This window comes from Accipiter gentilis, chromosome 14 (assembly GCF_929443795.1).
Source record: "Accipiter gentilis chromosome 14, bAccGen1.1, whole genome shotgun sequence".
Taxonomy (NCBI): Eukaryota; Metazoa; Chordata; class Aves; order Accipitriformes; family Accipitridae; genus Astur; species Astur gentilis.
The window spans coordinates 18254230-18279534 of NC_064893.1; the positions used below are offsets into that span (position 1 = coordinate 18254230).

General features: G+C 47.7%; 1 protein-coding gene across 1 annotated transcript in view; it reads right to left on the reverse strand.

Annotated features, from left to right (window-relative positions):
* RALY (RALY heterogeneous nuclear ribonucleoprotein) overlaps nt 1-25305 on the reverse strand; it is a 139275-nt gene that overhangs the window by 78398 nt on the left and 35572 nt on the right. Inside the window, exon 2 of the mRNA XM_049817597.1 lies at nt 11018-11108. The gene's annotated coding sequence lies outside the window, so the exon portion shown is untranslated. The remainder of the gene's footprint in view (nt 1-11017; nt 11109-25305) is intronic.

Sequence of the window (25305 nt, forward strand, 5' to 3'; positions counted from 1 at the left end):
ACTAAGCTCTACTTCTTGGCTTTTGCAGCTAAAACGCAGCAGGGTATTGACACCCCCCATCTGCCCACAAATGGTCTCCTTCCACCAACCCCTCTGCCCCCCTAAAGGAGAGGGCACAGGTGCTGCCTGCAGGATGAGGCATTGCAAGAAGGGGTATTTTAGCTGGGTGTCTTAAGTGCATGTCTGCTGAGACACAAAGAAAGGGATGAACAGGTCAGACTTGAGCTGGCTGCCTCCAGGATTCCCCTCCGGCTCTCCAAAATGAAACCACAGACTCCCTGCAGCTGTCACTGAAGGCATCCCCCAGCTCCTGATCAAAATTCACCAACATCTTGGCTGCTGCAGTTCAGTTTAGCCCATGCTCTGGTATGGATGCACCCTGTTGCCTTCTTCAGGCTCATGGGATAGGCAGACTTTGGGTGACAGACAGAGGACCCTGGCCTCAGGATATTTGTGGTAAACGCAGACTTACATCCGAGTCCCTGCTGGGTCCATTTGCCATCAGACACTTGAACACAAGGTCTCAGACTGCAACAGGGGAGCACCCTGCTTCCCTCAAGGGTCATCCTGGGGTGAGCCCCCTTCACCCTTTTACACTGAAGCTGTTCAACTTTGAACAAAGTCATGACATGCACTGGGAGAACCAGAGATGGAGAAGGGGGTGGATGGGGAAAGCACCAGGGAAACCTGGACTTTTCCTGAAGTCCCATTTCTGTCCACCTCTGTGAGACAGGAGCAAAGCAGCTCTCTGGCAGCATCTTGCTCAGCAGCCCGGCTGTGCTGAGCCCTGTCTCAAGGCATCAAATCTCCATGTGATTGGGGCACCCCAGGGCTGCTGCGCCAGGCACTGCACTGCTGAGAGCTGTGTGGGGTCAGCCCCAAACCCTGCTGTCCACTGCCTGCTTCCTGGCCTCAGGTGCATCACTAGGAAGGCAGCAATTAGTCATGGGCTGGGGGTATGGCAGTTTTCAAAGGATTTACTGTTGTGTGCCAGAGAGGATAAGCAGCAGCACATCAGCTCTGTGCAGATGTCCCAACACCACCATTTTTGCCTTGACAGATTTTCTGTTTGTAATTCTGGCCCCACTCTCAGCTCTGCAGTGGTCAGGACTCGGGCAGCCTGGCTGGGACCAGCTGCTCAGCACAGACAGGCAGTCCCGCCTCTGGCCTCAAAAGTATCTGCCTTTTTAGCCCAGGACACTGGTGCACTTACAGGGCTGCCCAAAACCACAGGAGCCTCCTCCAGTTATCACATCAGCATGAGCAATAAGCTCTGTGAGCTGCTACTGCCCATCACTGCAAAGCTCCCTGTACCAGTATTTCATTAGAGGGCTGTTAATTGCACTGAGGTACAGGTGGTGCTTTGCTTTTGGAGGATTTCTCATGACAAGCAGCGATGCAATTTTTAGAAGAAGAGCCAAAGAGTGTTTGGGGGCATGTGTGGTGGAAATGATTACATGAATATTTTCAGGCCCTTCAAATCACACAGGAAAAGAAAGAATTGGACAAGTCTGGATCACACCTGCCTTTAAAGTAGCATTGTTTGAAATGAACAGGCTGCCTCGATGCTCAGAGACGGCTAAGAAGATTATAAGCAGAAGATACCTATGCCAGAGGAAGAAAGAAGAAATAATAAAGGCATTCCAAGCTATGACAAGCAAATGAAGAAAGAAGAATAAAGCACACTTTTTGGATATACCCAGAAGGGGTACAAGCAAGATCAACACTGACAATGGCAGCGAAAGTCGGACAAGGAGCAGATTCAGAGCACGACTGCGGGGCTGAGCCTCCCAACCCAGAAGACAGCACAAGGACTTTTACAGGTCTCAGAGGCCACCAGTCAGGCACTCCAGTGAATGCCTGTAAGGGAAGGACAAGAAGTAACGGATAATTAACAGCATCAGAGAAAGCTGAATGGGCTCCCTAACAGCTCTTTGCCCTAACAAACTTCTCTTTGGCTTCTGTTTGAACTGTACTATTGATAGCTAAGTGATAGTTCATTGTGCTCTACACATAGTAGGAAGCAGGTAAGGTCTCAGGGAAGCTGTAACGTAAATAGAGGAGGACAAGGGTGTATTTCCACTCCTTTTTAACACACCAGAGCAGACACACAAGTTATCAGGACTTAGTCCAACAAAATACCAGTTTGAGTTCAGTGCGATGCAGAGCTGGGTGCCACAGGGCTCTGATCACAGGGAGCCTCTGCTGGACCCAGAGCTGAGCATGCCGCTCCCGAGACCACACTCTGCATCTCCACCGTGATGCTGCCTGTCCTCATCTTGTGTGCATTTCTTAAAATTAACGAACTCAGTCTGCAAACACAGACCCTGGAATCATTTCCCACCTCTTGCAGCACTCCTGCTAGTTTTGCTCTGAGATTCAGTGAGAACTTCAGTGTAGAGCAAAACCAAAAGCTGCCGCCTTCTTTTATACGAAGGCACAAGCAAGTGACTGAGAGCCCTTGGGTTATTGCGAGGCAATAGCTCACCACTCACCAGGGCATCACTTAGAGCCCAGCAGTTGGTGACCAACTTCGCGGTGGTTTAAATTAACACCATAGAGTGCACAGCCAGCGCAGGCTGGGTGTCAGCACACGGTCGGTCAGTCAGTGCAGCTTACCTGTTAAGTGGTAACTTGTTCAGCTGTTTTAAAGACAGACTCTTACACCTGTGTGTGTGGACTTTGTTATCAGTGTTTCTCCTGAACCTGTATTACACTAAGCTCCATGTCCCCGAAGCCATGTGGGAGGCTGATCTGCTGATCAGGACAACATTCCCTTGCCAAGCTATTTCTCTGAATATAACCACATTTGAAGATTTTACCCTTTAAAACACTAATTCCTCTAATTACTAACCTTCCCACCCACAGAGAGTCATTGTTCGAGGATGTGGCATTAACAACACCCTCAACTTGCCCAGCTTCAGAGGCCTGAGACTGCCCTGCATGCAGAAGCTTCAAAGTAGAAATCTGTTATTCAAGAGGATTCAGGCAAAATCTTTGGTGTTTCCTCGTTTTACGTGTGTTGGGAGAAATTAGAGTATAATGCACACATCCACCCTGCGGCCACACACTCTGAGGTGGGCTGTGCAGAGCCCACTGCCACCACCAACCCTTTTTCAGGCTAAACTCTTCCTGACACCATTGCTCCGAGCTGTTATGCCGCTGCTGGGGAACCCCAGAGACAACCTGGCTTTGGTTTTGTGCTTGATGCAACCCTGGCACTTATTCAACGTGCAATCACAGCCTGCAGGAGAGATGGGGCACAACAAGGCAAATGAGATGAGGTGAACGCAGAGGAGATAACCCACAGGAGGTAAACAGGGCACAGGTGCCACGTCCTAGTTCCCAGACAGCACGGCAAAACCAAGCTTTTAGAGAAAGGTGCAGAAGAATGAAACAAGCTCTGATTATAGGCTTTCCGCTAGCATACAGGAAAGAATGGGCAAGAGACCAAGGCTGCCATGGTCCCTGTTTGTCCCTCTCATGTGAGGGGGGCAGGAACAGCCCAAGACCGAGAGCTTGCCTCTAAAGAGCTCATCTACCAGAGGAAAGCTGGGGACCCAGAGCAGTCCTCCAGGGTTACCCAGCACATCCCAAGGTCACCCCTACTGATCCACTGACCCTGGTTGTTTTTTTTTTAGTTGAACCTCCACCCTCAGGAAGAAAACAAAAAAGAGAGGATTTCAGAGGAAAAAAAAAAAACCAACCCAAACTACCACCCCACACAGCTCATCATAACCACAGGACGTGTGGCATCATCCAGCATCCTCTGGCTGTTACAGCACACCAGGGAAAGGAATCCAGCCTAACCTCTCCAGGCAGCACAAGGTCCCTTACGTTAGCGCTACGTCTTCGTGTCACACCACTGACTATGAAAGGTCAGTGCCTCATTGAAGCAGCACATATGATAATGAAATGCTACAGAAGGGGGATGGTAAAATAAGCAACTTTTTGGCTCATTTTCTGAAATCTCCAATTCAAGCCAAGCTGGAAGCATATCTCAGGCCTGCATTTCTATTGATGAAGGAATGTGGCCATCTGTCTGTTTGTCTTTTCTGCATTTCTTGCTAACCCTTATTTCTCTCCTAAAAAAAAAAAAATCCATGCTCACATGTCATATTTTATGCATCTGACAAGGTCAGAGCCATCATATCCCATCAAGCACATGCTGATACAGCCTTGCAAAAGGAAGCCGAGAAAAGATGTGCAAAGAGAGATCTATTTTTGTATTTTCATTTTAAGGCATCCCCTTGACTTCTGCTTTCTGACTCACTTTCCAGCTCCAGTACTCAGAGATACAGCCAGAAAACTGCATCTGGTTAGGAGAGGACAGAGTGAATGAGCAGCACCACGGTACTCACTTGTCTCCTGTCCCCAGTGTCTGAGCACCTCATGGAGTAATGTTTTCATGGTCATAACACCAGTTCAAGCTGGAGCAGAAAGACTATCCACTTTTGGAGGCTGAGAATTGAGAAATTCAGGCCCAGCTCCTCAATGCTGAACGGATGACTTTGATAGCTGAAGCCCAGCCAACTGGCCAGGGAACCTGGGAAAATTATGGTGGAGAATTTGAACCCTGAGGTAGACACCTAAACCTGTTTTCATCTAGCATTAAATCCTGTCCCCTGGCCTTTCTCTCCCTAATGCACAATACTGCTGGAGTAGGCAGCAACTAGTTCTTGACAGGAGAGGCAGAAAACACCTTGTAGGTGATGGGGAAAACAAGTCACAATGGTGAGGACCTGGTGGTTCAGAAACAGGTAAGAAGAACCCATCCTCAGTCCTTCTGGTCATCAGCTTGTTTCTCTAAGAAGGATGTAAGATGTCAATAAATACAACCCACCCCATTCCAAGCCTGTAAGCACTCCCTTGAGTTCTTCACAAATTCACTCCAGCTGAGTTTCCATCCAATGAACACATATACACAGCCAGGGGATGTGCCTGTGACAGACCACTAACGCCTGTGGCAGCTCTGACCTTCCCTCTGGAGCAAATCAGAAACTTTTAAGGTTTCATTCTGCAAACATTTTCACCTGAAGTTTGAGCACAGGGGTTATCCTCAACCACAGCAGAAGAAATGACTCATGTGATCATCTGTCAGCTAGTGCTTACACAAGCAGTTATTTGGGAGCAGATTTTACATTTTCCATTCATGCGCTGCACCTTAATCTGAATTAACCTTCAAGTCTTGAGAAGCTCTGAGAAACATGTAATTTCAAAAAGCAAATCAAGAAATGAAAAAAACAAAAATCCCCAAATCAGATAATTTAAATCGACATGTTATTTTGATAAGATCAAGATTTGCAGAAAACTTAATTCTCAGCTACAGTATTCATTATGAATTGCTTGCTCAGCTCTTAAAAGAATCAAACATTTTTGTTGATCACAGGAAACCAGCTCAGCTCTAGAAATTAATTGTTGACTCAGGAAGGTATTATTAACCCATGGCTTGCTTTGAACATAAGAGTTTTGACTGAATTTATAGGTTTAAAATTAGACATATGCTTAAGGTTTTTTGGTTTATCAAGGTTTTAAATCTCAAACCAGGTCCAGTACAATCCACTGGATCACGTATGCTACGTGAAGAGATTTTTGATTTTCTGCTCAGCCTTACTGTCCTTAAATAACACCAAGTGCTCTGCTCTTCTCATATACCAAGAAATGACTGAGCTACGTAACTTTCCGCTCGCAGACTGCGCAGTCAGCTGGAAGGTCCAGAGCATCAGGGTTGCCCGGGCAGAGCTGCTGGCAATGGCCTGTCATGTGATCCAGCACTCGGCATCTGGAAACACCGCAGCTTTCCTGCTGCCTTGGCAGAGCAATTGAGAGCTTCACGCAATTAATTTGCTATTTAAAAGCAGAGGTAATCCCAGGGACAGAGCAATGAGGCCGTTTATAAAGAGTTAATTAGCATCTCATCTTCCACTAACTCACCCCCAGCAGAGCCACGAGAGCCTGGCATGGGCAGAAATGAGGAAGCAGCTTCTCAGTGAAGGTCAGCGCCTGGCGTTCACCTCTGAAGGCTCCGGCATGAAGAATGGCAGTTCAGCGTGTCAGGACTTGGCTCTTGCTAGAAAACCTGATCCTTTATCGGAACTGCTTGAGTTCCCACTCAAAGCCAGCTAAGCTCAGCTATGCATAGGCAGAATGCACGTGGGGGCAAAGGGAGGGGATGGCTCCATCACAGAGAACTTCAGAGATGGCCAGCACCAGAATCTGAGCCTGCAGACTGCACTCCTGGTGCTTGCAACCACCAAATGACTCCTAATCATCTTCAATCAAAACAACCCCTGACATACTCTGCTTTCACAACAAACTTTAGTGCCAAGAACATGGCTTTTCTACCCCAAAACTCACCTGCTTCCCTGCAGAGAGTGGTCACCGACCAGGGTCTCTGCAAGAGGAGAGCGCTCCTCTTACCTTGCATTTGCTAGGCAGGCTCCACAGCCTGCTCTCACCAGGTGAGCATGAACCTACTCAAGACGAAATCTGTTCCAGATGAACCAGCTGCCTGGGAACATCCTTCAGTCAACCACTTACAAATATCGCACATACCATTAGATTATTTCCAGCACAGACGTGGGCAATCCTTCCACAAGGTCTACTTAGAAAGGATTTTTAATTGGGTGTTTGCGTTCGTTTACTGTAGATAGAGATTGGGGAGCATTAGCTTTGGGGGAAATTTCTGTTCGTGTCCCCCATGGCCCAGACCACCCTTCTCCCCAACCATGGTTGGGAGACACCATGTCAGCTCTGCCTCTTGAGACAAGAATGATGGCCTTATTTCATAGGGGACCTCACCATACTGAGTCTATAGCAAAAGAAAAACTCTTCAGAGGCATCAAGATTCCCAGAACTTTGGTAGAAAGTGTCAAGACAGATTTGCCCTCTCTGGGTGGTCTTAAGGCTCCCATTGCTGGACCATGTTGGGTGTGTGCATGCTTGAACCTGCTCATACTCACGGTCCCCTTTCATTTTCTGGGACAGCCTGGGGTCACTGGGTCTACAAAGAGACAGCATGGGTGTGACAGACCCTGGGTTCACTTTTCAGGCAGCTTTTGAACCAGTTGTTCCTGCCTCCGCTTCTTAGCTTACCTAGAAGGGGTCTCTTTCTGTCTTCTACACAGATCTATTTCAACTCAACTGTCTGCATTGTAAGCAATGGCCAAAGCCAGCTGCAGGTGACAGCACCCATGTCCAGTGCTCCATCTGCAGAAGGGATGGTACGCACAGGCATCATACCCCAATTTCTGCACCTACATGTCAGTTGCTGGCAATTGCTCCCACTGCTAGGACCATGCTCTGGGCAGACAGCATTGATAGGCCTGAAGACTTTTCTCCCATTTATCGCTAAACAAAACCACATACTTTGTTCTATCTACTGGGAATTGTCTGAGGGTAGTTTCAATTATTTGGGTTTCTTCTCCCTTTGAGGTTTTCAGAAACACACAATCCACCGAAGACAACTGAAGTTTACTGCACTCTTGCAAATACTTGCATTTCACAAAGTCTGTCCATGCTCAGAAACACATGGGGCTGGTAACAGAGCTCGGAAAGCCAAGCGCACTGCACCCTGCTCTGAACTACTCAGCACTTCATTTTCACCTACTCCTCCATTGTAATCCCAGCGCGGAAGGGATGTTGCTGATGAGATAAATGCATTCAATAATCTTCTCAGCACATGCTTACAAAAGTCTGAAGAGAAATAAAAAGCTTGTGCATGCACACATCAGAATCCACACTGCAGAAATCCCACCATCTAATTGCCTACAGAGGAATAAATAATTGGGGGGGGGGGGGGGGCGCGGAGACAGACAGAGAGAGAGAGAACAAGCCACAAAGGGCAAAGCTAGTCTGCACCAGGCACAAAGTACTTGCCCTCTCTTGTTGAAATGTTAGAGCTGCAAAGTGAGTGTTGTAAACAGCAGAGCCAGTAGTGGACTGGGGGCTATCCCTGCTCTCACAGCTTTGTACAGTACTGCTGCTTCTAAAAGGCTGAGGTTGTCTTCTGATGGTTCGCGACACCTGTAGAGCCTCTGGAAAGAATTACAACTTTATAGTGAGATACATGAGTTATCCTACTGTCCATTCATTTCCTTGACAAAGGTATATCTTAGGCACAGAGGGTAACTTGGTCCCACAGTTAGGCTTTTTTAGACTTGATCATGAAACCTGTGAATGCACCATTCATGTCCTGCAACCTCCTCTGCACCAGACACTGCAGCCCTCAATCAGAGCCTGCACCTACCAGCACCTGTGCTGGGCACCAATACCTGCAACCTCCTCCCGACCCACATCATCTTTTCTAAATTAAGCAGCCTGTTACATTGCTTCCTTCCTTGGCCCACAGAGTGCTAAGAAGGTCACTACCAGATCGTAGCTTAAAGGGCTACCGAGTGCCATCCTAATCCTGGACAGGAACTGCCAGAGCTGATAAATGACCTGAGCAAGTGATTACAGTCTGGATTTATTTGTGATTAGACACTGTGATGGCCCGCTCCGACACTGTGTTTTTTCTAAGACAGGCAGAAAATTTCATCTATCCAGTTTTTGTTAAGCTACGTAGGGATGCTCTGTGTCCTCTCACTACAGGACACTTCCAACACTATATGGATGGACTCAATAACAGGTATTTCTGTGACCTTCCCCACATTGCCAGAATAATGGGCATTTTCATCAGCCTTCCTAGTTCTCCAGAGGAACTCTCAGTGCTCTTCTCCAAATGCCTGAATAACAGATATTTTCACAGCTTTTTCTGCATCCCCCAAGAAATCGGTAGTTTCACAGCTCTCTCTGGAATCAACCTTTATTCTGTGCGCTCACAGTAATTGGAGGCAGAAGTGAAAAATGAAAAAGCAAATCATCATCCAGCAGTGTTCAAGAGTTCAGAAGTCCTGTGAAAGTGAAGAACTCATGGATTGAAGAAGGTGCTGCAGTTCCAAGTGCAGCAATCTGTGCATGCAGGATAAAAAACACTTTCCTCCATGTACAGTAAATACCCTGTACAAAAAGAAGGCTGCATAGTTTCAAGCACAGTTTAATATGCCAACAGCCAAAACAAAACTTTGAAAAGCTTCTGACAGTTCTTTTTAAAAATGCCTTGAATATTAAAAAAACAAGGTATTTCTTCAATGCTGCTGAATACCATAATTTCATTTGCGGAGTTATAACCTGGTCTATGGAATTAGGGCATAGTAGTTCTCTTATTCATGCAGAAAAAGATTTTTAGCCAGCTCATTTGTTTAACATATCTGTATGTCAGAATTTTTTAGTCCTACTTTGTGTCAAGAGATTCTCACTACCGCTAAGGGAAGGTATATTAGCTAGAAACAGAAGGTATATTTCTGCTAGAAGTGGAAAATGGTTTTAGACAAATCATAGGCAAACCCAAATTCCTTTCCTCTTTCAACTGCCTGATTTTGGTTTGAAAAAGTTCGTGTAAGTCTTTACCCCTCTGTTATTTGGATTTTCCTGGATTAGATTTCCAAATAAGGTAAGAAGTGTAAAATTCTGGGTTCCTTATTTACTATACGTGGTATCTCCTGGGGTCCACCAAGCAACAGCAGAACTCCTACCCGTATGGCAAGAAGTTTTACCTGATCACACTTATTTTTTCTCTCTCCTATGTAAGTTCCCAAGGAAAAACCCAACCATGATGCCAATTGAAACAAACATGTTACACCAGGATGGTAAGCCCTGCTGAACTGGAAACTGAGGACTTGCTTTTATCCATCTATCTGGGAACCGGAGGAGAAGTCCACTGTTGAAAACATTACACCACTCCATCTTCCTGTCATGAATTGTGCATAGTACAATTATGCCCTGAAATCTTCATTCACCCTCTGCTGAAGCAAACTCCAGGTTTTATTCACTTAAGAGTCCCGTTACTCTATTCTTATTGAAACAAAACTCCTATAAAACCAGGAAGAGATCTCCAAGCTCAGGTCTTCACTGACTTCATTGCTCAGGAAGCACAGCAGGTTTCTAATAGTCACAGTGATTCTTGCACCAGCATTTCGCAATACTTAGGTCATACTGTCACTGGACCTGATTCCTAAACCCTCTCCCATCCCTCCACAAAATCTCTTCTTCAGAGAGGTGCTTTCAGCTCAGCCTGCCTTGGCCAGGCTAGGTCTGGGAGATGTTAAAGCTCATGTCCTGACAGTGCCATATCTGTTGGCACTTTGAAGTTGATTATCTTCCCAAGTCGTGGCCCGAGGGCACTGCTGCACCTTTTACGGATGGGGGAACTCCTCTGTCCTGACAGAAGTGCTAAGAAATGCAGCCCCGATCTGCTGGTGTTCAAGGAAATACCAAGAGCATGCTTTCTCCCAGCCCGTTTCCAAGAGGATGCTCCGCTGACCCTGTGCAGAGGCAGTACCAGGACTTTGATCAAACTCTGGGCACCTTCCTCCACCGCACCACCAGCTTTGCAAGGTGCGTGTCTGCCCCGAGCACAAAGTTCCCCCTGTGCAGAACTTCTCCCCAGCTTCTCTTTGCAACCTCTTGCTCTGGGGTGTGCACCAGGAAAGCCAAGAGCAGAGTCCATTTCTACATTACCCAGGAGTCATACTCGTATTCACGTTCACTCACATCAAACTGCAAACTTTTAGAAGAAATATAAACAATTAATCAGAAATGAAAATTTGCCGAAACCCAGTGTCTGAAACGATCACAATCTGTCCATCAGAGTGTAATTAAAGCAATCCTGTTTCTATTGCTAATAGCACACGAGGGAAAGGCAGATTCTCAGCACATCCATCAACCTTTGACTCCTTGAACGCTTACACCAGGCCAGGATGAGGCCACTTTCAGCAGGCTCAGAGAAAAAACCTTCAGCCTGAATCCAGAATGAAGCCCACTCATACTATTCAGTATCTCAAGCAACGTGCCCTTGCTGCCCCAAATCTCACCGCTGAGTCCTGCCTTGCACAGCAGAACAGCAGCAGCTGGGAACTGCAGGGATCTCTCCCACCAGTCCTCATGTCTAAAAGTACCTCAAGACACAGTTACTTACCAGGACTGGTACGGGCACTTGGGGTTTGTCAGTCCTTCCCGTCACTGGTCTGGGCGCAGGTGTAGCACCCCTCTATGGTCTCAGTTTCACCCTGCAAGAATCAGGACACAAAGGTTTTTTTGTGGTAAGCAGATCATCCAGTACTTTCTAACCCTCAGCAGAGACGGGTATGCTGTATTAGAAAGAAAAGCTGCTGGCTGGTTTTCTGCAAGGATCAGACCCAGGACTTTCCGAGCTAAGACTCTGAGCTGCTTAGCAAGGAGCTCAAATGGGAGCAGACAGAGTCAGCTGTGTTTGCAGAGCTGAGTACTTGGGATAGCTGCTGGGGAGGTGGTTCGGATTGGCTTAGGCATGAGAAGTCCCACAAGAACTGCTACATCGTGTTAACACTTGCAGAGAACAAGGTAACTAGCAGATAGAGCGGGTAAGAATTTTTGGTCATGATGGCTGGGACTTGTTCATGGAAAACAGAGTTTCTTCAAACTGAAATATCCCACAGTAAAGCAGAACCTTTTTCACAGTTTGGTTTGGTTTTGGGTGGGTTTTTTTTTTCTGTTTTGAAAATGTGTTTTGAAACTGGAGATGTTGCTTTGGGTCAGGCAAACCTGAACTGAAACACTTTGTTGATGGAATTGACAGTCAGTTCCCCTGGGTCCCATAAGCTGCCAGGATACCTCCTAGGACTTGAAATCAAGATGCTTTCCCTTCCCTGCCATGGGCTGACATACCTGGCTGGACTGCATGCGGTGCACTCATGTAGTCACCTTGAGAGACCTGCCAGGTGGAAAACACAACCAGGATGTGACAATTCAGAAGAGGGAGCTGCAGGACTTTTTATGGCATTTTTATGCTGGGCAACACCCAAATGCCTGCTGAACAGGCTCCTGGTGCAGCAGTGTCAGCACAGTCAGGCTGGCAGGTGATGGTCCTTGCAAGGAAGGCTGCAGAGGATGGTTGTTCATCCTGTAAGCACTCAGCTAACTGCTTTAGAGGTGGGATCTAAGTCTCCTCAAATCCCCACTCCTCTGCAACCAAATGCACACCGACTCCTCCCCTGGTCCTAGCATTCTGGGCAAGGAGCTGGGAGCTGTGGCTGAATGGATGGGAGGCAGCAAGACCTCCTCCATGCTTTGTGCTCTCCAGCCCTGGGCTTCCAGACAAGGACTGCCCCTCTGAACTCACAGCCTACACAGTCCAGAGCTGATGGGAACTGGGTCCAGGTCTCCACACTCCCACTCCAGTGCCTAAGCCATTAACAAGATCCAGTGATTTAAACCCATTCTTTCAGATCAGCCTTCTTGGGCTAGCAATGATCTACAACAGAGGCAATAAATCACTGCAAGAATCCTGCTCTGCTTTCTCCACCCTCCTCAAACTGGTGATGATTCCCACCTCCTGCCTTCCATGCGATGTTTCCTGAGTAACCATGGCTTTTATTGAAAGAACAATACTTTTTCCACTCTGCTCTGTGAAATACTCAGACACATGGGCTGCCCGATCCCACGGGAAGGGCAGTTGGGGCTCCTGCCAGTAATCATAAACGTTAGGGTGAACAGTTACAGTTCATCCACCCAGCCTGCCAGGAGAGACCCTCTGTACCTAGAGGCTCAATTCAGTCTCTCATCATCCAAGAACCCAACAAAGCATTCAAGATGATGAACTTTCCAGCTGTTTCCTCAGTTACCCTCCATTTAAATGGATCCATCATTCAACTTTATTGAACCTCTCCAGAGATCTGATAGCATCTCTCAGAGATTCCATTGAATATGTAAAGTGCTGGAATCAATGACGAGTGCAGCAATGCCGTGAGAAGGGGCCCTCATGCAGGAGAGATGTGGAAGAGGGGAGAGAGTAAGAGAAACTTGAGGCCAAACTAGGTCTGAGCAGACCCCTGAACATCAGAACTCTCAGAGACACCACAGATGCAGAAAAACAAATGGCTCATGGCCCACTCCAATCAAACCTGCTGGAACCCTGAAGGTCCCTCCTTTGCTGTTGCTTGTAAAGAATGGGGCAGATGGAGAATTAACAGAAGCAAATCCCGGCAAGGATGGAGGAACAGAGATTTTTACCTGAGATCTGGATGAAGCTCTGAATGCCTTCCCCATCCTCCTCCTCCCAAACTCATCCAGATGCCTCGACCGATGCAAAAGTGCTTCTCTTGCTCCTAAAGCCTTCTCCTCCTGATAAGAACAACCCAAAAGTGTGCAAGGGGAGGGCAAGTACGAGGGGCAGAGGGACATGGAGCATCAAAGAGCATCCAAAGCTCCACGTTCTGCTTGTGGCTCCACTTTGAGCCTCTTTGAGACCAAGGGCCGAATTACTGCATCTCTTTGTGTCCCTTAGGATGTTCAGTTAGACCCAGATGAGGTCTACACAGTTGCCTGATAATCTGAAGTGGAAACCATACAGGAGGTGACATAGAAAAACTTTACCACTAGCAAGATCAAGGGGGCTAAGAAAAGGAAGTCCACCTTTACTGCTGCATAATCCCTCATTTCCCAAATGTACAGCTACATGAAAGACCACATTGACTTGCTCTTACATCAAGTTCCTCTTTACTGCATGAGTACTAAAGAATTAAGGCAGCAGGAGCAGCAGACTCCACCCTTGCAAGCCTGGAGTCAATCAGTGCAGTGCACCATCCTGTGATTTTTCCAGAACCACTTCAACCCATGATGCAAAAGTGAAGGAGGAAGGAGGTAAGTACCCTGCCAAAATACAACAACATCTTTCAAACAAAGTAACTGCACTAAAATGTGCTGTTTTATTTTCACTCTGGGCTCCCAAAGCATTTCCCTTCTCTCCCTGAATGATAACAGGCATAAAAATTAAATATAAATTCTCCAACAAAAAGCAAAACGCACTGAAGGCTAATAAATCACAGGGTCTGGATGGCATTCAGAGGAAGTTGGGGGAAGGAATAAAGGATGAAATAGCATAGATACTGACTAAGATATATCATAGACCCTTAAAAACCCAGGACTCGTCCTCAGGGCAGGGGACTTGCCATAACGGGCTGAAGATTGATGAAGCAGCAAAGGGAACTGGCCCAGCGAAGCGATTGGGTTGGTACATGGTGCTCGCAGTCCCGCCAGGCACAGAGCACAGCAAATGTCAACCCAGCACTATGCTCGCACCCCCACCTCATGCGGGAATGAAGACCCCAGTGAAAACATCCAACTTCCCCAAAGCCGTAATTCTGTCCCAGCTGCTAACCACCGAGCTCAGAAGACCTGCAAACAGAAAGTCTGTTCTGGGGGTTTTGAACACATTTTGTACAAAACAGGAGATGTGCCCTTCTCGCTCACCCACAGGGCCTGGAAGGATGTATCCACAGGACTGGCGCAGCCCCTTTTTCTCCCCAGGGCCAAGTGCCAAACACGAGCTGTTGCACTGGCACCTGCAGTGGGATTGATCAGGGACTCCAGAACAAGTAAAGAAGGACCAGCCTGGTGCTGCAGTGGGGATATACATATTTCTGAACAGCAGCTATTGTGGACGGGATGCTGTCTCATCTGATGACCTGAGATTCTTACATCAGCATTTCCAGTAACCTGAAACACTCCCTGGGGCATCACACAGAAGCACAATATTCTGGAAACACTATATATCATCACTGATTTTCTTCTAATAAACAAGATCACCTTTAATTTTGCAAGCACCTCCTACTTCATTAAACTTAAAGATCTTGCTCTCCAGGGGTTTCCTCCTCAACTGGGGCAGGAAATGAAAAGACAGAGAATGCAATTTAATTGGGGATGAAGCTTCATCTTTACACTGCCTATCATAATTATGTGTCATTTAAAAGCAAGTGTGGAGCAGGTGTGAAATGGCACCAGCTCTGGATGTGCATTAAAAAAAAAGGTTGACACCAGCAGCAGGTCTCAGCAAGAATCGGATACTGCAACTTGAAAACTTTTCTCTTTGGTTTCTTTCTTCCTTTGTTCCCTCAAACTTCTTAGAAGAAAATCCTTTTGAAATGGGAGAGAAGAAATGGCATCTTTGTGAAGCCAAGTGGTTTGAAAGGAAGAGAAGGTCATTTCAGCATCATGTGCTGGGGCACAGCAACAGTCCCTGCAAGATGTGGGGATGAATGAGTGGAGGGACATCAGCACAGCCATGTGCCTTCATGTGACACAGAGATGGTAGTGCTAAATCTGCTGCTCCTGGTTCTTCCTCTCTGGGTGTCACACTGCCTCCCCTTGCCATCTTGCATGAAAGATCCAGCTGGGTTTGGTGCTTGCAGGTGAGACCTGAATGCACTGCTATGGAAGTGACCTCAGGGTGCTGAAGTTTGCCCTGGGAGTTGAGTTGGGTGGGAGGGGGTTTCTGCTTTCCCTCAGGTCACCCAGCCCCTTTCTCCATGCTGCAGCAACAGGAGGAACAAAGCAATGAAACACTTCTGTCAAGTTAATATTGAGGGTTTCAGTTGACCTTCCACGGAGAGCAGAACCAAGGAAGAGCAAGGAGAGGTCTGCAGGTGGGTTATGCTGCTCATTATAAGGGAAAGGAGATCTGAAGTTCATCTTTTGAGCTGCTAGGGAGTCTCCATGGGATTTAGACAGCTCAGTTGGCTCAAGCCTTCCTAAAACAGCTTCCACCACTGAGGCTTTTCCATCTGAGGAAGCCCAAAAATCAGACTTATCACATGTGTCCCTCCATGCAGAGATATTCTCTGGCATGGGCTTTCCACACAGTCTGGGAGCTTGGACCTGCTTGTGCCCCAGCCTCTCTTCTGCACAACAGTGGCTTTGGCACTCGTCTGCCTTCCAGGGCTCTTCCAGAGTCTGCAGTGAGAATGCCACCCAAGCGCTAGGAGAGAACAGCAGGAAACGTGGAGAAACCAAGTCATTTGACTTCAAAACAAAGGCAGAGCGGCTCAGCTTGGAGTGTGAGAGTTCTCAGGCTCACGCTTTGTCTGCTTGGTTGGTCTGACATGACAGTATGTTCCTTCTGAAAAAAGGATGCCTGAAACACGAGTCAGAGCAGAGATCTCTACCCTTTGTGCCTTTCTGGATGTTATCAGTAACACCCTGGATTTAAATAGTGCCTATTTTTGTAACAAGTGCCTTTTCTATACTTCTGACCCTGGGAGACAAAATAGGGAGGAACTCTGTTTAACTGATGCACTTCAATTCATTGCCTGTCATTGTCAAAGCCCTGCTCTTATATTCTGATGCAAATTCACAGCCTTTCATTTTAAGGAATACATCAGTTTGGCTTTAGTCTTCCAGTGATGCTTTAATATCATATTTTCTCCCCAGTGAATCAATATTCAGATCCTCTAATTGGAACTTATCCAACCTTGGGCTAGGTTTGTTTAGCAGCTGAGCATATCAGACACTTTTACTGACTGAACCAGCAAAGCTGAACTTTCCACAGCAGCTTTTAGGCAGAGATACTGCCTGTGGTGTGTGCCAGCTCTGCTCCCTCCCCCCTCCCGCACTCCCCCCCTGCAGTCCTGCTCCACCAGCCATGCAGCTCCCAAACCACAGGTGCCTGGTAGCAAGACATGCCTTGCCCAAGGCAGGTAGCCCAGAGTATTTTCTGTAATGGAGATATGACACCCTAAACTGTGTCCCAGCCCAGGATGGGATCAGGGACAGGTCAGTTTTCCTGTTCCACTTCAAGGGGCAAAGATACAGCTCCCCATCATTTCTAATTTTAAAACACGACATCTCCATCTTCTGCCTATAAATTCTCTCCTGCTGTCAAAAGGTCACCAGGCCAGTTGGAAAGCTATTTTTCACAACCTTGCTAATCCGGAGGCACCTTGCTGCCTCCTCCCACCAAGAAAACGCTGACAACAAAACTAATCAGTGGCCAGCAGGACTGCGGGTTGGGTAAGCCATTGCAGACAGGACTGGCCTTTAAGGTACCAGCCAGAAATTCAAGAGATTCAGGAGCAGTTCCTGGCTCTTCCCCACACTCCCTTCGTGACCTTGGGCCCCAGCTCTGTACCTCAACCTCACCTCTACTAACTGAGGCTAATAACACTTCCCACAGTTGGTCATGCAGATATAAATTAATTTATGTTTAGGAAATAATCTATTACAATGGGCACAAGGGCCCTTTTAGAATATAACCAGATATTTTCCCCCATGCATCACCACTAGCTTTAGGGGAATGAAGCTAAGGATGACTGTAACCTGCTATGTCTAGGGCTGGGCTTTTTACTACTAGATTTGGGCATTTTCTGAATAATCTCCCAAAGTCTGGGCTGAGTGAATTACACTGACTGTTTGTGCTGAAGTTTAAGAGGAGACTATGAACTGGCTTGCGGGGGGGCACTGACCTGTCTCTTGGCTGGCAGCACAACCTGTTTCGGTCAAGGAGGACAGATCACACCTTGATGAGCTCAGCAGCTGCAGCCCTCAATACAAAAAGCACAGCAAGGTGTCACTCCCACGCTCAGCTTCAGAATCATCTCCCATCACCTGCTGCCAGTTTTTAGCAATAAACTTTCTAAGGAATAGCAGCTGGCCAGCACCCTCCACAAAATGGTTGAGACTTTCCCAGGTAGAAGGGCTGGGCCCACAGGATTTCCACTGGGAGCAAGGGACTGCTCGAGCATCACCTCCCTCCCCCAGGATTTTACCAGGCTCTGAACCCAATTGCTTGACGAAAAGTCTTCAAGCTGGCGTACTGCATCTACACGCCTGGACTGATAACGGCATCAGGCACATGCATTTCCCAAGCCCTGGTGTGTTTTGCACCATTGTTTGAGTAGGCATTTACTCTAGTACTACCTGACAAAGGTCCACCCCAGGTCTGAAGCTGCAAGGCCAGGGGATGCTCCACAGCAGGAAGTAGATCAGGAGGGGCTTAACTCCTCACTCAGCTTTTGTTGTCATCTGGACTGATGAAATCTACCACTGGTGAATGGACATCCTCAGACCATCATTCTTTTCCAATTAAATTAGGGACTGCAGACTGTCCCCCACTATGCGGCATGAACACAGGCAACCCCTCGGAGCTCAAACCGCTTTGCTTTTCACCCCTTGTCCAGCACTGACACTGCTTACGGCAGTGGCTGGAGGGAGCAGAGACCTACGCCAGCCTCCAGACATCCCCACAGCATCCCAGCTCAGCTGCCCTCCGAACAACTCCCGGGAAGTTGGGACAACCCCAAACTGGAAACAGAATGAAAAACACCTCAACATCCCCAGCCAGCAACAGTTCCTCCCATCTATAAAACATAGAGAGGCGCTCAGCTACCAGGGCAAAAGGTGTTAGCTGAAACCACAGCACACCAGGACCCCCCAGAGACAGAAGAGAAAGGAAAAGGAAATCCTAAGCCACCTGTCAAAACTTCAGCAGTTGAGATAACCGGTTTATACACATTTATCCCCGCAATCAATTATCAGCTCAGTTTAGTGTTTGATTTTACACAACTCTGGTCCAGAAGACCTGCCATTGTTCTGCTTGATTCTGCCTCTCTCACTCATTTATGTATATATTATCCAGTCCCTAAATCATTTTTAATAGCTTCTTTACTCGTGTGCCCTCCTGTCTAATTCCAGCACCATCAGCACAAGGCAGGTTGCAGATACAAAGAAGCTGACATTTCTCTTTTGAGTAATTTGCAGTGGATTTCTTGCCTGTTTGATGTACTCATTTTGTTCTCTGCGCTGATGTGACATTACTTACTGTTAAATATTCTTATCTGTTACATACAGTTCTGTTTAGATAAAGGTCAGTGTGTGAACCCCTGACAGGGTTTGTTGCTGCCATGCTCTAAAACCAATTTGTCGTTCTGTCCCTTCAATACTCTCATTTTAGTTTCAGCCCATTTTTTCCATTAATTCACACACAGTAGAGAGTCATTAAAATATGCAAAAATAACTCAGCTGTTCAGATTGACACTCAGATAGGAAATTATTAGCTTGGGTAGCACCGGTTGCACAGGGAGGTCAGGTAATATTGCCCATGCAAATCCAGCAGCAGCCTCTTGTTAGGGAACTGTATGGCTGCCCCCCAAAACACGTACATACTTCTGCTTTAACTGAAAGTCAGCTAAGCCTTGAGTAGCATGCAATGCCTTCTCCCAGCCCGGTTTGCAGTGGAATAATAGCATAAGCCCACACCACCCCCTCTTGGCAGAGGACAAGAAGGGCAAGCTCAAGCCATCATCGCCAAACTTGCCAGAACAGAAGCACCTGGCGGTGCTGATCCAACCTCCCTGGGACCTGGCGAGCAGCTGGACTTGCGTGAGCCTGCTCACACCAAGAAAAACCTATGCCTGCATCTGCTCAGTCTCACTTTTTATCTCTGACCACATAAGTAGCCCTCTGCCACCCTTGCATGTTGCTTCCCATGAAGGCACCCGTGATGCAGGGATGGGGATGCAGGGGCACCCTGGCTGGGACTCGCTCCCAGCACCCCTGTATCCCATGCGCTGGGGGACACCCCGACAGGCCAAAACAGCACCTCTATAGCATATTACAAGTACAGGCGCTGCAGGCTTGCTAGCCATCAGAAAGCAGCCCGTGACCTTGAGTGGCTCTCCAGGGGACAAGGTGGTCATGCAATCTTACAGGGACACACGTCAGCACAGCGCAAACAACAGACCTCAGGACACTTAGTCTGCAGCAACAGAGGGCAGGGAGCTGTCACAATTCCCCAGTCATCTTACACCAGCAGCCACCGGGATGAGGAGCAGGGCTGGCAGCCCCCAGTGCCTTGTAAAACCTATTTTACTGCTCGGTTGAAGCTCATGTGCTTTTATGCCTCCATCCAGCAAAGCGCTTCAGCACGTACTTAACTCCAAGCACATAAATAGCCTTAATTACATCAAGGGAGCCGTTCAGACGCTTAAATTGAAGTCCATGCCTAAGCGAGCGTTTGAGTGAGGGCTTTGGTGCAGAAAGAGTAAAGAGGATGGAGAAAAGCTGAGCCTGCAGCCCCACCAGGCTGGTGATGAGGACCAGGGTGGAGATGCTCAGACAGGGCAGGTGACTAGGTAAGGACCAGGTAAATGCAAAGGCTCAGCTGGCTGAAAAGGTGGATTCTGCTGCATGAGTACAGAAGGATGCAAAGGTGGATTCAGCATGACTGCAACTACCACACAGTAAAACGTGCTCATTTCAGTACTTGCCAAATGGAAGAACATTTGATCATTTATTCAAAGTGACATTTAATTTTGCATTGTGCTAAATAATTTTGTACTTTTATTTAAAAGAGAATAAACTCCCAAGCTCATCCTCCTCTCAGTAAATTACAAAGAAATACTGCATTTTGCTGAATGCAATCAAGCATGGGGTTTTTTCCTCCACTTCTTTGTATATGAACAAGATAAAAGATAGAAGGAAAAATCATACTGGGCCCCCTCAATTCCAGGCTCAAGGAGAAAAGTGGGGTCCATCCGATGCTGAACCTGCCCCAGCCCAACAGTATCAGACTTCTTGTGCAACTGGCACCTGCACATGCAGTCCTGGATGAGCACACACACCATGGTTCCCGCTCCATGTGGACCTATGGATACCCAGAGATATACTACCGCCAGCTATGCTGATGGAGACACACACAGGGCAGAAGCCCCTGTGTTGAACAGTTTCAGTTTATACCTGACCCTTGGGTCCCTGCCTTGTAACCATGGACCAGTCTGCACACAAGGGCTCCTCTACCCTTATGTTGCTGCATCGCAGAGATGCCTTCCTCATCCTTTCTTGAAGACTCTTATTCAGCACAACCATCAATAAACTCCTGGGCAAACAGATATTCACATCTCAGGTCCTCAGCTTAGCTACACCGGTACAAGTGGGAATAAACTTCACTGCCGCCCTCCCCTTTTCTAAATTGGGACACAGAGAAGGGCGAGAGCTGGCTTCACACGTTTAGAAAGGTATGAGAAAACTCAGGTCCTCTCTGGGTTTGGGGACAGAGTGTCCTGCAGCTAAAAATACAGAGACAAGCTAAAAAGTCAAGGCTAGCAAGAGGCATTGGTAAGGTGACTGAAGACAAAAACAGAGCCTGTTTATTTACGTAGCCAGTGACTATCCAGCAAGAGAGACTGAAACCTCCGCACACATGCTGCCTGCGTGACGGACAAGCTCCTGCCAGCTGTAGGGAGTCCAATTTCTCATGCAGACACAGGGGTTCCCTCTCCCCTTCCATCATTGCAGGCTCATGCCTTCCTTTCAATTATTTTTAGCTGTTGCATGAACCAGGGTAATGTGCACAGAGGAAAATGGCAAGGGATGGAAATCACTGCTCTGGTAAAGGCTCTCCCCCTTGCCATCACAACAGGGAGCTCTAGATCCAAGCCTCATCAGAGTCCACGCTCAAACCTGTCCAGAGTTTGTAGGATCCAAAATCTCTCCCAGAGGCTCTATCAGCAGCTTGAGTTGGATGGGAGATATCCTACGCCTGGCACAGGATTGGGTTGCTCTGTGCTGCCCAAAGTACTCCCACCGCACCTTCCTCAGGGGTCCTGCCCTGGACCAGACCTGGGCATCTGCTGCAGATAGGTTTTGGTTCTTCATCAGCCCAAAGGGCCAGCCAGAGCTCCAGGGAAAAGGTCCACTGCCAAAAGCAGCTGGACACAACTTCAAGGTGGCATGGCTGGCAGGTGGCAGTCCTAAGGGACAAGGATGGTCCTTGAACCTGCTCTGAAATAAGCCACGTCCCAGGTAGCTCAACCAGCCTGCAGATGGCCACGGTTGATAAGACACAAGAATTGGCCACACAGGAATGAAATGTTCCCCAAGACCTGGGCAATGGGAACAGCCAGGCCATTTGGATATTAGCCTTGCCCAAGGCAGGCGTCTTCCCTGCCACAAGAATCTTGTCTTCACCAAAAGTCCTTCACTACGAAAGGGCAGGAAGACACAAATATGCCTGAAGGAATATTTTGCTGCATTTGGGATGGCATCTCTCACTAACAGATGTCCCTGCAACAGCTGCTGCATGTATAACCAGTATACCAGTGCATCCCAGTGCACATCAGGGGTACCGGGGCTGACCTTACTTCAATTTTAACTGGGATGGAAGTTGTGGTCTGTAAAGTTTTCTTTTCTTCCCAAAGATCTCCAAGCTTGAGAAAAATGTTGCAAATGGCCACGATAAGATTAATGTTTTCTCAGCCTGATTTTGCTCCCGTCTTGCTCTTAGAGCAGTCTGGGTAATCACAAGGAAAGCCCAAGAACAGAAGTACAGATGACACCCAGGGGAGAGCTGCTTGGCAGAGTCCTCTTCTCCAGTAATGCCTGTGAAGTTTCATTTACCAAGGTTAAATAGTGCCATGCCAGAGCCCAGCGGGTGTCGGGAAGCAGTGGCTGGGGGGCTGCAGGGAAGATGAGGCATCCTGCTCACTGTCAGCACCGTTTAAAACAGCAAAGCTTGAGCTAAGCAGACTCAAGAAGCTTTCAGAAGTCTGTCTATGAGCAGCAAAAGGTTCTGCTGAATTAGCTGTATGAAACAATGCATCACCAGCCAGGGGATGGACAGGGTATGACCCACTACCCATGACAGACACTTAGGAGTTAACAAAGGTCAGATATAAGTGATGCGAAGGACAGGTGACCTTCTGCTCGTGACTGAACCCTTGGACCCATTTCTGTAATGAAACACATGGGCTTCCCACAAACTCTGAGGCCAGCAGGAGAGAAACCAGTGAAGCTTCTCTATGAGAAGACATCAGGTCAACCCTCTCTCTTGGGCCACCTCTTCTAGAAACCTAGGCACAGCCAACACTTTGTACCTCCACAGCAAAGTATCCTCTGTAGAATGCTGTGGGTGTTATAGCACACGGGGAGGCAGGGCCTGCTGGGGTGATGCTCAGATGGGATGCAAGGTGGGCAAGAGTGGGAGTCCAAGAGAGCTCTGGCCTGAGAGGTCACAGCTCATGTTGGAGCCAGCATGCCAGCTCCCAGGGCTGGGACCCCTTCCTGCCTGGAGCGAGAGGCATGGCACAACACAAACACAGAACCTGCAAGCTCTGGCATCAACCCTTCTGGCAGGGAGAACATCTCCACTGCCCGCAAAGTTATGGCTGGATCCTCCATTTCTAGCAAACCCACTCTGTACCCACCTGTGTATCACCTCCCACTCAAATCCAGATGGGCTCATTAATCCAGAGACTGCCAGGCCTCCCTTCTCCTGTCCCACCTGAGCTTTGCGGCTGCCATTGGCACACATCCACATCCCACCTGCTCCCTGCTCAGGCTGGAAAGTCAAACAACCCCCACCAGTTCAACTCAGGGGAGGGTTGGCAGGATACAGTGATCTGTATCAGAATTTAATTTGGGTTTCAGAGCTAACGCTTGCCAAAGCACCACAAATGCTTCTGTGACCAATATCTGACATCTCATCCAAAAGATAGTACTAACTGCGATGCCTTGGAGGGCTTCCTAGGGAACTGCAGAAATCCAGGGCTGAGATGCAGCAAACTCAGGGCTGTGCAGCCTCGAGCCTGTGGGGCTTTGCAATCCCACCAGAGCAAGTGATCCAGAGGTCCACAGAATAACTGCAGGTAGATCACAAACATACCCCAACGAACACACATATCCAAGTACTTAAGTAAAGAAACAAGACAGGAGGTTTGCTTTCTTGGTTCCAAGTTAAAATGGTTCCGGCCATCAGAGCTCAGCTCTTCTCAGCCAGTGTAAATGAGCAAAATGCTGACACCAAGATGCAGCCATTAAAAACACCACGGGAGCACCAAGAGGAGCCTCTGAAACCAGCTATATGCCAGACTAAGCTTTCCATACAGGGCTCTTCAATTCAGTTTGCCTTACTTCATTAACCTCAATGGATTTACACTCGAGACCAGCGCTGAAAAAAATCAATTATCTATCTATTTAACCTCACTGCCCTGGTATTATTCCCTCTGTCCCATATTTGGCTCCCCTCTGACAACTGAATTCTTGCAGGTCTGCCAGAAATTTGGGCATGGTCTCCATGCTGCAAGACAAAACTTCCTCCTGCATTCACCAAGGTAAGGAAAGGATAAAGCCCCAGTTGCTTTTGCAAGAGTGACTTCAGCAATAAACCACTGCAAAAATATTAATAGAAAACTCCAGACCTATAAGTGCAGTCGTTCCCTCTGCAACTTGCACTCGATTGCATGGATTAAGGTCCATGTCTTGCTGTAAGAAACCATCCCCTTCTGATAAAAATGCTGCTGGAGCTCTTGTAAGATCGGGCACTGCATTAGAGCTGAAAGGAAGAATCAATAGACCAGTGCATCAGTTAGCGGAGGCCTGACAAGCTGCCTGGCACCCAGTTATCTGCCTGCTGCAGTGGTTATATGCTTTTATCTCGCTGCCGATGGCAGATCCACCTCATCAGAAAAGCAGATCCAAGAAGTTTTACAAAACAGGCTTTCATCAGATGGGTGCCATCCCTTCCAGGCTTTGGTAGGGCACACTAAAACTCACAGAAGGAAAGAGAAGGAAAGATCTCCAGTGTGGGATAATTTTTTAAGCTACTTTGGTCTCTGAGAGTAGATCAGATCATCAAGTAAAGCTTACATGAAAATGAAGCAAAGGCACTTCTGCTGCTCTACCACTGCTGAGCTTCAGACACAAAATCCACTAAATGCCCAGTTCAGGGGGCACTTGGTCACGGTGCACAGGCCCATAGTCCCACAAAGCTTTGGCCAGTTGGGAGGGTCCTTTCTCACCCCCATCTTACACAAACACCTCTTGAGAACCTACTCACAACAGAGCCAGCATTTCTAACGCAGCCGCACGAGACTCAGCCTGGCCACGTGGACCTCCCAGGGATGCCCACACAAGCTGGTGCTTGCACAGCTCTAGCCGGAGAGGTGGGTATTAATTCTGTACTAAATTGGGTGGTTTGTCGTACACAAGCAATTTCTTTTTTTTTAATGAAATGGGTGTATCATTATGATTAGGCATAGTCGTTACATTCAGCCTTTAATTAGATTTGTGTAATTAGAAATTCACTGAGTTATTTCACACAGTGGAAAAAATATTGCTTGGATGGGGTTATATAAGACATCAACAGATTTCTCTGTAGCTCCCAGAGCTGACTGATAATCTGAAACAAATTGCATCTTTGGTTTTGAGACCTTCACAAGGTATGCATAATGCTTAATTTCTGGCAGATTTTGCATGGCTAAGAGGTAGAAATCAGGCAAGAGCAAGTGGAAAATAACACGACCAATTCCTACTGGTATCTTCTTCCCCTGCTAAGATATTCACCTGCCCAACCAGGGTAACCAGGAGGTTGATGCTGCAGTCCCTGGTGCTGCACTGGAGGCACCAGCCCCAAACACCCAGACAGGCTCACTGGGATGGATGGGGCCAGGAAGAGGGAAC